Genomic DNA, 13685 nt, shown 5'->3' on the forward strand with positions numbered 1-13685 from the left:
TAAGAGGAAGGGGTACTCTTTTCTGAAAATTTCATTTCAGAAATTCCTTATAATACAACTGAAGAAGGTGGGTTGATGTGTGTGTGGGAGAGGGGGCTGGAGGCACCAATGGTATTATAATGTAACAGCGATTTAGACAGATCTGTTTTTAAAGGGTGTACGACTCTAGTCTTTGGAAACTTAAAATAGACAAAAAATGAATCTAAAAGCATGTGAAAATTTCCTGTCAAAATAGTGTACCACACCTGATTATTATTACATCAGTAAAACTAAAATGTAGTAGGCCTATTCATGTATTTGTGAGGGGGGGGGGGGCTGAATGGTTAGCACGTGCGCGCTGTATCATAAAGTCTGTCACTGAGTCATCTGGCGTGGTTTCGAATCCCCGGTTGTACGTGATAAGGAGTAGGGTCGCATGTCCAACCTCGTGGGTTTTCTCCGGGTCCTCCGGTTTCCTCAAACTGCTTAAGACCCCTATGCGCAAGCGAATTATTGAAATAAAATTAAACCATATGTTAGTCCCGAAATGTGTTTTATATTCAAGTATCAACAATATTATTGTAATTTCTGATCAGTTATGTTCGGTGAAATTAATGAAATGGGGTTTAATGTCTTACTGTTCTGCTTAAATTGGGCTAATGAAGACAGAGTTTGACAACGGTGAAATGGGCCAATATTTAATTTCGAATATAATGGATAATACTGAGTTAGATTGACACTGAATGGACAATCTGGTGGGGCCTCTTATTCTTCTGAAAGCTGAAGTAACACCTTCGGTATCCACCGTGCTCTCATTCCGTTGTACTCCACTATACCCTGGGTTAATCCATGGGGGGGGGGGGGGCACGTATTTAAATTATCTGCCCTTATTTGTAGCTTGATTCTACAAACCAATCAAAAACAGTTTACAAACCAGTCTTAGCCTCGCTGCTTACATTCACAACAATATGGCGGCTTGTTTGTTTGTTACCTCAACGACTTCCTTTGTATTTAAGGACTTTTTTGATTGGTCTATAAAATAGCGGCTTGTTTGTCGCAACACGATGGACGTTACTTCACCGACTTCCTTTGTATTTAAGGACTTTTTTTGATTGGTCTATAAAATAGCTGAGGCATCAAAAGCAGATAATTTGAATACGTGTCTCCCCAATCGATGAATCCAGGGGTTAGTGGAATGGAACAGAATAAGACCACTGTTGATACCGAAGATGACATTTAAAGTGACATCTTACAAAATCTTTACATAAAGTTTTTCGCTTTTCTCCGTAAATTACTTTCCCTTAAACCTGAGAAGCATCCATTTTGATAATTTAAAGAACGATTCCTTTACGCAGGAATCTTACACTGTGATATAAACAAAAACAACCCATAATATTACGCCTACATCAAAATATTCCAAACCCAGTTAGCTTTTTTATAAATTTTAAATAAGTTAACGGTGAATTTCCCACATGTTGTAAATCATAGATGATGATCAATTCCGAAACTTGATTTATAACACTTGTCATTGTAGACATCGCACAGCTAATGAATTACAAATTGGTATTTGTGTATCGGTGTCAGAGGCGGATCCAAGGAATGGCTACAGATGCAAGGAAATGACGGATAATTTTCTTGCCCCCCCCCCCCAAAAAAAACCCCTCTCAGCGGCGTGCCCCGTCTCCGCGGTCAGTGCCCTCATTTTGCGGCGCCCCCCTTTTCAAAATTCCTAGATCCGCCTCTGGGTGTGGTTTAATGACCGAGAGGACATCAGCCCGAGTGGTGTATTACATATGTGACGTCATTATCTGAAGTTGGCGAACCATTATTTCAAACAATGGACGGGAAATGTACCAATCGTACATTATATTATACCAGATGGAATACTGAACTCGCGTGACGGTTACATTGAAATGCACGTCCGGGATAGTGTGCCTGTATTTTAAATTGTTTAATGATGTCGAGCAGGACATTTCGTAATATATTGTTAATTTTACGCATTGTATCATCATCGTCGACCTTCTGGATTAAATTAACCAAAGTAATATTGTTTTAAATTAAATATTTAAATCATAATTATATTTTCGGGAGATATTATCCTCCCCACCGATCCCCCCTGAATTAAATAACGGATGTTAATTGATATAAATAAAGACCACACGAGTTCACCTAGCTGTTGTATCTGTTGACACTAGTTTAACATTTTAATTGTTGAAATTTTGTCTCCTCCAATGTAAACAGACAGAACACGATTTACTGTAAAAAATACCATGTTAAACAACCAATGTCCTGTTTGATAATTACATGTATATCAGCTGTAAATCATTTGTGTAGGTCGGGGTGTCTGGCATGAAAAGGTGACTAGTCATTCGGACAGGACGTTACACTGACGTCCCAGGTCGGTATGTCCATCAAAGAACCATTGCGGGTTGGATTTAAAAATAAGAGTAGGTTGTAACGTCGCTGTAAGAGTGTGTTATCCCTCATAGCCCCTTGTATGGCATATATCCACCATCATTAGCCCACTGTATGGCGTATATCCCGCATTATTAGCCCACTCTATGGCTTTTTCCATCTTCATGGCGTATATCCGTTTTCATATAGCCCTCTGTATGGCGAATATCCATTTTTATTAGCCCACTGTATGACATATATCCACCTTCATTAGTCCATTGTATGGCATATATCCATCTTCGTTAGCCCATTGTATGGCATATATCCATCTTCGTTAGCCCACGTATGGCGTATATCCGTCTCCATCAGCCCAGTTAGCGCAGAAACGTACGACGCTCAACCCCATGTAATTTCATTCCTCTTCCCATGATCATCTCACGTGCTAGACAAGACAGAGAAGCGTATCGTCGAACCGTGTACACCTTATCGTATCGTGTACGTAAAACAACTCATGTATATCAGGGCCCTGTTTCATAAAAACTTAAATCTCCTTAAAATCGTCTTAAACTAAAATTTCATCCTGACGTAAACATACATTATGTAAGAGCTAAATCTGCCTATTGTGGGTCTTTCTTTAGGCCTAAAATATTATATAAACTATACCCATTTATTTCATTGTAAGGCAATGTAAGCAATTAGGTGACGCCCCAAATAAGAACCCCCCCTCCCCCACCCCCCCCACCCCCAACAAAAAGAAGAAAAAAAATCCCTTTGTAACTATTTTATATATTACCATATGATTCAGGTATAAAGTATACTATTTTCAAATAATCAACAGACAACAAACAAACAAAAATATATGTAAAAAAAATAAAATAAAATAAAATCTGAACTCATTTAATATCTAACGTTATAGAAAGAAAAACATTCTTATCTATAAAAACAATATCTTCGTGTACAATGATTTAAAATGACCAATTATCGGTTTAAAGGCCGATAATACTAGACATGTCATATGCAAATTATTTACTCATATGTTTTTGGGGGTAATGATGATTTGTAAAAAGATAAAGTAATAATCTAAAATGTGTTTATTGAAAAATGGTATAGGTCTATTTGATTTTAATTTTAATATCATAAATTCATTATTATTTCTTGACGAAGGCTTACCTTAATAATACAACATAAATCAGAGAGGTTTTAGAAGCCAAAATATTTTATCTTGTGAAAAATTATTTTAATTTAGTAAGGTAGATAGGCATTATTCAAAAAGGAGTATGGAACTTTGGTATTTTCAAAGTATCATTGAAGGTCTATGGGTCTGGCATTTCAAATCTAGGCACCGGAACATTTACTATTGAGTGTATTAGTTTCAAAGTTGTTAAATATTTTTACAATTCGATAACAATTTACATCCTAGAATAATCGTTTGAGTTATAATTATCATAAGTTTGTGACAATTCTCAATAGTTTGTTATTCAAAATACCATAAAACTACGAAATTCAAACTCTTTGCTTTATCGACACGCATTATTTCCATTAAAGCCTGTGAGTAAATCAAATGCCAAGGTCACGAAAGCAGCATGCAAGTTCAAGGTCAAACCACCGATACATTTCGAAAGGAATAATACGCAATTAACTCATTTATTTCATCTCTTTACGACTGTCTGACCATGTGCAAATATTGCTACAACGTATGAAACTCTCCCCATTGATATTGTAACAGCTAGCTCAACCTGTCAAAACTTTTCAGTCCCGAAGCGTATTTGCTTACACCCTAAGTGCCCGCACCGGAAATGTGCAATGCGCGGGCGCAAACAATTTTAACTTAAATCTATTAAAAATGTAATTTAAATTACAATCGATTTTCCTTAAACGCATAAAGTTTAAAATTTCATTTTGATTGTAGTTAAAATTTATTTTAGTAATTTTAGCTCAAGGTTTAGACGTTCGCTACATGTCTACAATAAGCGCCGCATGAGAACAGACACTTTGAAAAAGTTTAAATAGCCTTTATGTGCATGAAGGGGCACAACGACATAAGGGGCACAACGACATTACAAAACAGTATGCTAATTGTTGGATATGGCGTGCAGAATGATACCCGGGCTAAATGCCCTTCTTGCGCTTTGCATACATGACCAATGCAATGATAAGACATACCAAATGCTAGTCTGATAATTTCCCTTGTTGATCGTCAACTCGAGATAAACCATACCATTTTGGTATTAAGATATATTTGAATGTGTGTAGGGGGCGGGGGGCAGGTTAATGCGTGCGCGTTGTATCATAAGGTCTGTCATTTCGTCAGCTGACATGGTTTCGATTCCCCGGTAATACAAGACACGGAGTAGTGTCGCCTGTCCAACCTTGTGGGTTTTCTCCAGTCTCCTCCCACTGCTACACTTCCCTACGCGCAAGCGAATTATTGAAATAAAATTGAACCAAGTGTTAGACCCGAAATGACCTGGTTTGTGTCGAGTGGACATAAGACCCTATCTCTCTCTCGCTCCTCCCTCTCTCTCTCTCTCTCTCTCTCTCTCTCTGCTTGCATTTAGGCTTTTAAAGGTCCTTCACAGTTATAGAAAACCGGCGGGCAAGCGACCCTAATCTGGATCACGTATAGGCGTGGGATCGAATCCACGCCACCTGACTCAATGACAGACCCAACCCACCTCCAGCAAGGCCGTACCAAGTTACCCTTTGTAGTTTTAATTCGTTTTTAAGTGTGCAGCACGATTGACTTTCAGATCTCCTTTGCACCGTGTTTATTATAGGTTCGGATCATCTACTTATCGTTGGTTTTGTGTCAACAACAATGTCAACATTTAACACCCGAGGGTTAAGACGTGAATTAACACTTGTTGGCTAAATTTCGGGATAATTCTGTTTTGACTAGATAATTGATTCAAACTTCCTTAAAAAGAGACCTCATTGTTAGGCTACCGGTTGACTTTTGTTTCTCTAGCGTTTTTTTTTTTCTTTTTTGTTTTTTTTCTGTTGTTTGCAGTCACAAGTGAGCCTCATTGGCTCAGTGAGTAAGACACCGGCTCTCTAGCCCGTAGGTCGAGGGTTCGACCCCTACGTTTGGCGAGAAAGTTTCTCGGATTTTCCGGCGTGGGTTCGCCCCTGTCAGTGGTGTAGGGAGGAGAGAGGACCTAACGAGGGCAGCTATCTAGTCGTTCGAATGTTATGACAAACCGCGGACGTGTGTACACATTGGCGTGTGCGTAGAAGAAGCCTTGGCTGTTGGAATTCCGATATAAGAGTAGTTCGGAGAGAGAAAGTTTTTAACTAGATATTCTGACTCGCGGACGTGTGTAGGCCTACACATTGGCGTGCGCGTAGAGAGAGAGCTGACTCGCAGGGGTCATGTTTCTATCTGTAATAATTTTAAAAGGTGAAAACTCAATATTAAAGGAGTTATGAGACTCGAAAGGTACATTTGGCGGTCATTTTGAATTTATGTAAATTAGGCCCTTTCCACTCCCCAGAATTCAGAGAACTTTGGATGTGTAACTTCTGTTACAATTTCTTCTTGGTCAACCCTTATTTTGACTGGAGTAAATACCTACATGCAGAAGATAACATGCGCAGAACAATATTAACGGTCTCTAAATAAAGGACGTTTTAGTAATCATTTCTCTTTGTAGTCTTAAAACAGACTTTAATCTTCATTGGCGTGACAATTGGAATTCGATATAAGAGTAGGCCGTAGTGCCGCTGTCCGGGCAAAATTTTCCTCATAGTAGCACATTGTATGGCGTATGCCCGTCTTCATTAGCCCAGTCGGAGCAGAACAATAGTTCGTGAAAACCCATTTCATTTCATTTCGTTATCTTCCTCCATCCAATGTTGTTTTGTTTTTTTTGTTTTTTTTTTGTTTTTTTTTTGTTTTTTTTGGGGGGGGGGGTCTCATAAGGGGAATAGCCTAACACTGTTAACGGTCGCTAACCATGTCTATTTGTAGTCTTAAAGGACAATATTGGTGTCAGTCATTATAAAATATGTGATAGAGCTCGTTAAATACATCCCAAATATAATTTTAACACAGAGATCATTGCTACGATAGCTGAGTACAAGCACGTGAAGAAGCTGGAAGTGACGTCAAACATGACAAACACGAGTTGTACTTTTATATAACAGACTGAAGTAACGAGCGGTAACAGACAAACGATCGAATTTCATTTCACTGGGTGGCGAGGGAACATTTTGGCTTGAGTACAGGATCAAAAGTTCCATTGTGTTACCCGGTCGGGACATACCTCAGAATGCACCATCGAATCTATTTTTTTAGACTTCGCGTTGGGCAGACTCCCACAAGGGATTCCCACCGCACTGGGCCATTGATTTGTCCCCCACCCCCACTCCTCGGCTCTGGCGATTATCATCATCGTCCAGTAACTAAGTTAAACTATCATCATCATCATCGTCGTCCAGTAACTAAGTTAAACTATCATCATCATCATCGTCGTCCAGTAACTATGTTAAACTATGATCCTCATCATCATCGTCATCCAGTAAATATGTTAAACTATGATCATCATCATCGTCGTCCAGTAACTATGTTAAACTATTATCATCATCATCGTCGTCCAGTAACTATGTTAAACTATGATCATCATCATCGTCGTCCAGTAACTATGTTAAACTATCATCACCATCGTCGTCGTCCAGTAACTATGTTAAACTATGATCATCGTTGTCATCCAGTAACTATGTTAAACTATCATCATCATCATCATCATCTTCATCCAGTAACTATGGTAAACTATCATCATCATCATCATCATCGTCATCCAGTAACTATGTTAAACTATCATCATCATCGTCGTCGTCATCCAGTAACTATGTTAAACTATGATCATCATCATCATCATCGCCGTCCAGTGACTATGTTAAACTATTGTATTACAGGCGTAGATACTAATAGAAAGGATACCACAGTGGGCATGCACAACATGTTTATAGCAACACAGAAAAAATCAACAGAAATTGGAAAAGAGGAGAGAATTAGAGTAGCTGTTAAAAAGGAATTATCCAGATCGTGAGTAACTTATCGTTTATGTGAAGCGGGGTTGGGTGTTCGAGTGGTCTGAAGTCTGCGGTTTATATCATGTGGTCTGTCGTTGAATCAAGTCACGTGGTTTTGATCCCAAGTGTGTACGTTACAAGCCGATTGTCGCCCGCCTAACTTGGTGGGTTTTCTTAGGGTCCCTCGGTTTCCCTCCACTGCTAAAGACCCCCGTGCGCAATCGAATTATATGATCTAAACTTGTAACATGTGTTAGTCTCGGGGTGATCTAGTGTCTATAGAGTAGACCGTTGTGTTGAATACCTGTATCTTATCTAAAGGGCGCGGATGTCTTACATACAAGTGTCGTATCGAACCACCGTCACTTAAATCTATGACACTTGTTTGTCGCTTTCACCGGGTAGCGTGCAGATGCTTGATGATGCCGAGAGTCAACCCCTTATTTGACTACCCATACGGAAATGAAATGAAATGGAGTTTAACGTCCTACTGTTCTGCTCTAATGAAGATGAGCATACGCCATACAGTGCTCCATGAGGGAAATTTTGCCCGGACAACGGGGCTACGGCCTCCTCTTATATCGAATTCCAACTGTCACGGGATCTTTTATCTGCACGCCAGGGTGAAGACGGAACCTCGTTTTTATGTCCCTTGCTAGACACTCGGCCCTGCCCATACGGCTATACGTTGTTCCTTGCTAGACACTCGGTCCTGCCCATACGACTTATGGCCCTAGTACACAGAAATGTGAGAAAGGAAAACATTTACAGCTGATAAAAAACTTAATTTAATCTCACTCTTTGATTGGATGCCCAACTGAAATGGATGACCCGACAAGGGGTCGTTGCCCACTGTCCCCCCCCCCCTCCCTGCACACCAATCCACCGGATAATATTTGATGAGTCTAATGTTTCAGTCTGAGGTTACTCTAATTCAAATACCCAATGTTGTGATGTGTTTAATGTTTCAGACTGAGGTTACCCCAATCTGATTACAACACAGATCCTATTTCGTTTCGTTTTTATAGTTCAAAATTTCGTTTTACTTGTCTTGACTACACTAGTATCTGGAAGAGTTGGTATCATTGACGTGTTCTGGTTGATGCGAGGGTTTAGCCAGTGAAACGAACGGTCTGTTACAGCGAGCTTTTGGCGTGTGGAACTGTGGGTAATCCACTAGAAATATCAATGCTCATTGATTGATCAAATCTCTGACGTCATAGGGTCAAAATCCGCTCGTACGACCTCTGACACGACTTATCGCTACATCCGGTCAGATCTTCATGTAGTGTAGGCCATCGAAAGTATAATAAAACGAAACGAATTATAGATCTATATTTTAATCTGATTGGGGTAACCCCTGATACAAATAGCCAAAACTGTGATGTATTTAAACATACATTATACAACAGCTAAATCTGCCTATTGCAAGTCTTTATTTAGGCTTCAGATGTTATATAAATTATTAATTAAACCTTTATTTACAAGACAAGCTTAATATCAACGCTGTAGACTCTCGGATGGCTTGGATACAGATTGGATTTAAACAGTCGTGCATTTAAAGTTAAATCAATAAATGGCGGACCAAGCTAACGTTTACCGTTAGTCGCTGATGTCGCTATCGGAAACTGGTGATGAAAGGCCTGCCAAGCGAGGCTACCATAGCCATTGAGCATGTTACTTGAGAATCGAGAATATGTGAGTGGAGTTATCGTCTGTCAATCAAACGATCGTCAATTCTCATAGACGGCGCAGACACAATTGATGCCTATTTATAGTCCAAACTTCCAGCAGTAACAATTCCGTTCAGAACAAAGTAATTTGACTGAAACTTTCAACATTTTCTTTTTTATCATCTATTTTTGAATTATTATAGCAAGAATGTCCAACTCTTTATAAAAATAATGTATATTTAATGTATTTAATGTTTCAGTCTGAGGTTACCCTTACTTCAAATAGCCAATGCCTTCAATGTTGATAGTTTATTGAGAAGAGCTGGTGTTACGACGACTACGGTACAAACCAGACGACTTGGTTGTAATGCCGCATCAGGTAATAGTATTATTCAGTAGAACAACCACATGATAAGAATGCTCCTTAAAACGGGCGCACATTGATTCAGCTAAACAAGAAATGGAAATCGTATCAATGTTCCGTGATAATTAAAACAATATGTAAACAATCGCTTAGCTAAAACAGCAGTATGTTAAAAATGTCCCTAATAGTACACTGCTTGGTGTATGCTCGTCGTCATTGGTGCAGAATAGTAGGAAGTTAAAACCCATTTCATTTCACTTGATTTCGAAACAAAATAGGTGTTGAATTGGGACCGGAGGACCTTGAGAAAACCCACAAAGTTCGTCCAGTAACACCCCCCCCCCCCCCCCTGTGAATATTCCATTCCCGATCAATGTAATAGTTGGGCACGACAATACTACAAATTTTGGTAGATATATCACTCGGTATAACTAAATTTAGCGAAGAGATGAGTTGGACTTGGCTGGATGGGTAGAATAGCCGCCAAAAAATTTCGAGAGACAAATCATCCCATGCAATCTTATGTAAAGGTTAAGGCTAAGACTTGGTTGCATGTTAATGATACCCGCCAAAATCATAGCTGTGGGGTATAAAATATTACATATTTTGGCGGACATATCACTCCATACAACTAGATGCCGTGAATTACATTACAAGAGTGCGTGATCCAAATGCGTTGTTTAGAACAGTAGGACATTAAACCCCATGTAATTTATTCCTTCATTATTACAGGAGTACGATGTGATCCTAATGCGTTGTTTAGAACAGCTGATGGAACGTGTAATAATCTACAATTCTCGAAATGGGGCAGTGCCTTTATACCTATGAGAAGATTTCAACCACCAGCATATGGTGATGGTAAGTTGAGATGATCTGTAACAAAGTACTTTATAACTTTCATCAAATTGAACGATCATTTAGGTGCTTAGAACTTTATGACCTCTGCTGGTTTTTGATAATATATGATATTGACGTTTCAACTCTGTATAAACTTCTGTTAAGGCACGGACTGGCTATGATCCAATTAAACATGTAATTAATCCCATATGTCATTTAAAAACTACATATGCTCTGTGTACAAGATCCACATGACTTCAAAGGAATATGCACTGGTCAGTAGGCATTTCGTGACGAGATAAAGGCGACAATTGCCTGTATGACCATGTGTCTTATCTATTCTCCGGCGGTATATAATCAGGAGTTTGACAGACGACTAGAGACGAGTGGAGACATAAGCGTGGTGGGGGTGGGGGGGGGGGGGGGGGGGCAAGCAGTAAAGGTATTAGATCTTGGTCTTAAATGTCTAAGGTCCAACTGGTGTTGGGAGACAAGAGTCTAGGGGATTTTCCAAGGCACGTTTGCAAGTGTTACCTGGTCGATGAGAGGGAATGAAACCGAGGCCCGTATGTGCCTGCGCTCAAGTAAAACAACCCCTTGACAGTTGTAATAGGATGAGTATACCGTAGAGATAATAACCGTATGGCAAAATGGCCGAAGTATTGTGTCAGACTCCATTCCTTTCATATCCTTTTGATGGATAATTCAATTTGTGACATTTGGCCGGAGGAATTCAATATGGCGATGTTGTGCTATTTTTTTCACGATGTGTTTTGTTGGGGTAGAATATTGTTCTGGATTATTAGGTTCGAACAATGAATTTTTTGTTGGGGTAGAATACTGTTGTCGATTATTAGGTCCGATCAATGATTTTTTGTTGTGGTGATTAACTCTGTGTATTGTATTCCATTAGGTGCATCTGAACCCCGAACACAAGGTGTTGACGGTTCACCATTACCCAGTGCACGAGTTGTAAGTCGTGAAATACATGAAAATGATCGAGGTCAAGGCGAGATGAGTACCTTAACACATATGGTGATGCAGTGGGGACAATTTCTCGATCATGATATAACTAGTACACCACATCAAACAGGTAATATATCTAGATGATACACTGCATCAAACAGGTAATATAGATGATACATCACATTAAACAGGTAATATAGATGATACAAAACAATGAACAGGTAATATTAGGGGCGGACTAGGGTCCGGGACGTTTCTCTCCCCTTGAGCGCAAGAAAAGTTCTGAAAAATTGACCGTAATTGGTGCGTTCCAGACAAGGGTATATGCTGGTGTTTCTAGCGTATCCACAGATTTAGCGTGTGCCAGATGCAATCGATGTAAATTTAAAACTAAAAACAGCCCCCAACTAAAAAGGGACCTCCGCACTAAGCAAGAACATTCACTTCTTTAGAGGTCAACGATCCTACCATACTTACAGATCCTGCTCAGTTCATCCCTGCTCTGAATCAACGTGCTTCCATGCGGTTTACATACCATTAAATATTAACAGAATACTTGATGATAAAATAGGGAAATATTGCTGGCCACATGAGACGCTATTTTAAATATATTCTTCGCCGACTTAATCCCACACGATTCATCAGATACGCGTGATTTATAAAACAATTCGCGCTCTTAAATTCATCACAGACTCAAGGTCGATGGCGTGACGAATTTAATGACAGTGAGACTTCGTTCTATTAAGTTTATTTTGTTTAATCTTCCAGGTCATGATGGAGCACAGATCACATGCTGTGAGGAGGATATTACGTCACCAACAGCTCGTTCTTCATTTACTGGTAATCTCACATCCAGGTAGAAAATATACTTTTATAACAAAAATATAAAAATGATGATAAATCGAGAAATAATACTCGAAGTCGTATGAATGAGAAGAAATTTTCAACACATTTCCATATAACTGTAACAAAGTCAACACATTCTGTTCGTCATACTGCATCCACCACCCTGGCCAAATCCGTGTTGTTCACACTGCATTCACCACCCCGATAGTAACACCAACCATATTACTCACCTGGACCTGGTAGCTCCTCTTCTACCAGAGGGGTTGCTTGGCTGAATGGTTAGCGTGCGTGCTGTATCATAAAGTCTGTCATTAAGTCGACTGGCGTGGTTTCGAATCCCCGGTTGTACGTGACAAGGAGTAGGGTCGCCTGTCCAACCTCGTGGGTTTTCTCCGGGTCCTCCGGTTTCCTCCCACTGCTAAAGACCCCTACACGCAAGCGAATTATAGAAATAAAATTAAACCATGTTAGTCCCGAAATGACCTAGTTTGTGTCGAGTGGACTTTAAACCCCATTTTTCTCTCTCTCTCTCTCCTCTTCTACCAACACCTGTTTAACGTATATGACGGGAACACCTGCCTATTGTTTCATCCAGTTATTTTGTGTTTATATTTTTCACCTAGTTAGTTGTATAGTCGTTCGGATGGGACTAAAAACATTCACGTTCACGTAAAATGTGCCTTAATAGATGGAATTCAATTAGGGTAGGCCATAGCGCCGCTGTCTGGGCAAGATGTCGTTCATAGCACCCTGTATAGCGTATAAGGTGCTGACTCACTAGTCTGGTTGTTCGATCCCTAAATGACAGAGAAAGTTCACAGGGATTTTCCAGCGGTGCAGGACGGAATACCTTACAAGAACGGCTGTCTAATCGTTCGCATGGGATCGAAAACCGAGGTCCCGTGTATACAATGACATGCACCTTAAATTCCCTTGGGAGATGGAATTTCCCTCATGGCACACTGAATGGCATATGCCCGTCTTCATTAGCCCTGTCGGAGCAGAACAGTAAGATCTTAAACCGTATTAATTGTTTCATTTCTTCATTAGCCTAGTCGGACGTTAAACCCCATGTGATTATATTTTCAGAGAAGCGTGTTTTCCTATTGATATACCACCAGGTGATAATAAATTTCGGACGAGAACTTGTTTGAACTTTGTTCGATCTCTACAGACAATGGATGCTTCATGTCGTACAGGTACTGTTTCTATAGTTCTATGAATTTGCAATTCCTTCTTTTGTACTACGATACCGTCAATCTGATTAAAACACAGATCCTATTTCGTTTCGTTTTTTTATAGTTCAAAAATTCGTTTTATTTGTCTGTACTACACTCAGGCCCGTAACTAGGATGGTGGGGCGCCCGGGGGGGGAGCCCCCTGCAATAAGTTTCGCCCCCCCCCCTGTGAAAGAAAATTCTCTACCATAAAAAATAGATATACATTGTCTATCAATATTACAGCACCCCCGAGAACACTTCCCTGCCCCCCCCCCCCGCCTTGCTGCTCTGCGCTAGTTACGGCCCTGAGCTAGGATCTGGAAGAGTTGTTATTATTACCAGCGTTAGCCAATGAAACCATCTGTTAGGGCG

At 39.9% G+C, this 13685-nt stretch overlaps 1 long non-coding RNA gene across 1 annotated transcript; it reads left to right on the forward strand.

Moving 5' to 3' along the window:
* The first annotated feature begins 7284 nt into the window (after positions 1–7284).
* Positions 7285–11369, forward strand: LOC130012253 (uncharacterized). The gene is made up of 4 exons (XR_008787640.1): positions 7285–7420; positions 9341–9459; positions 10177–10302; positions 11195–11369. It is a non-coding gene; the product is annotated as an uncharacterized LOC130012253 (long non-coding RNA).
* Positions 11370–13685: the final 2316 nt, after the last annotated feature.

The sequence above is a fragment of the Patella vulgata genome, chromosome 3 (assembly GCF_932274485.2).
Source record: "Patella vulgata chromosome 3, xgPatVulg1.2, whole genome shotgun sequence".
Lineage (NCBI taxonomy): Eukaryota > Metazoa > Mollusca > Gastropoda > Patellidae > Patella > Patella vulgata.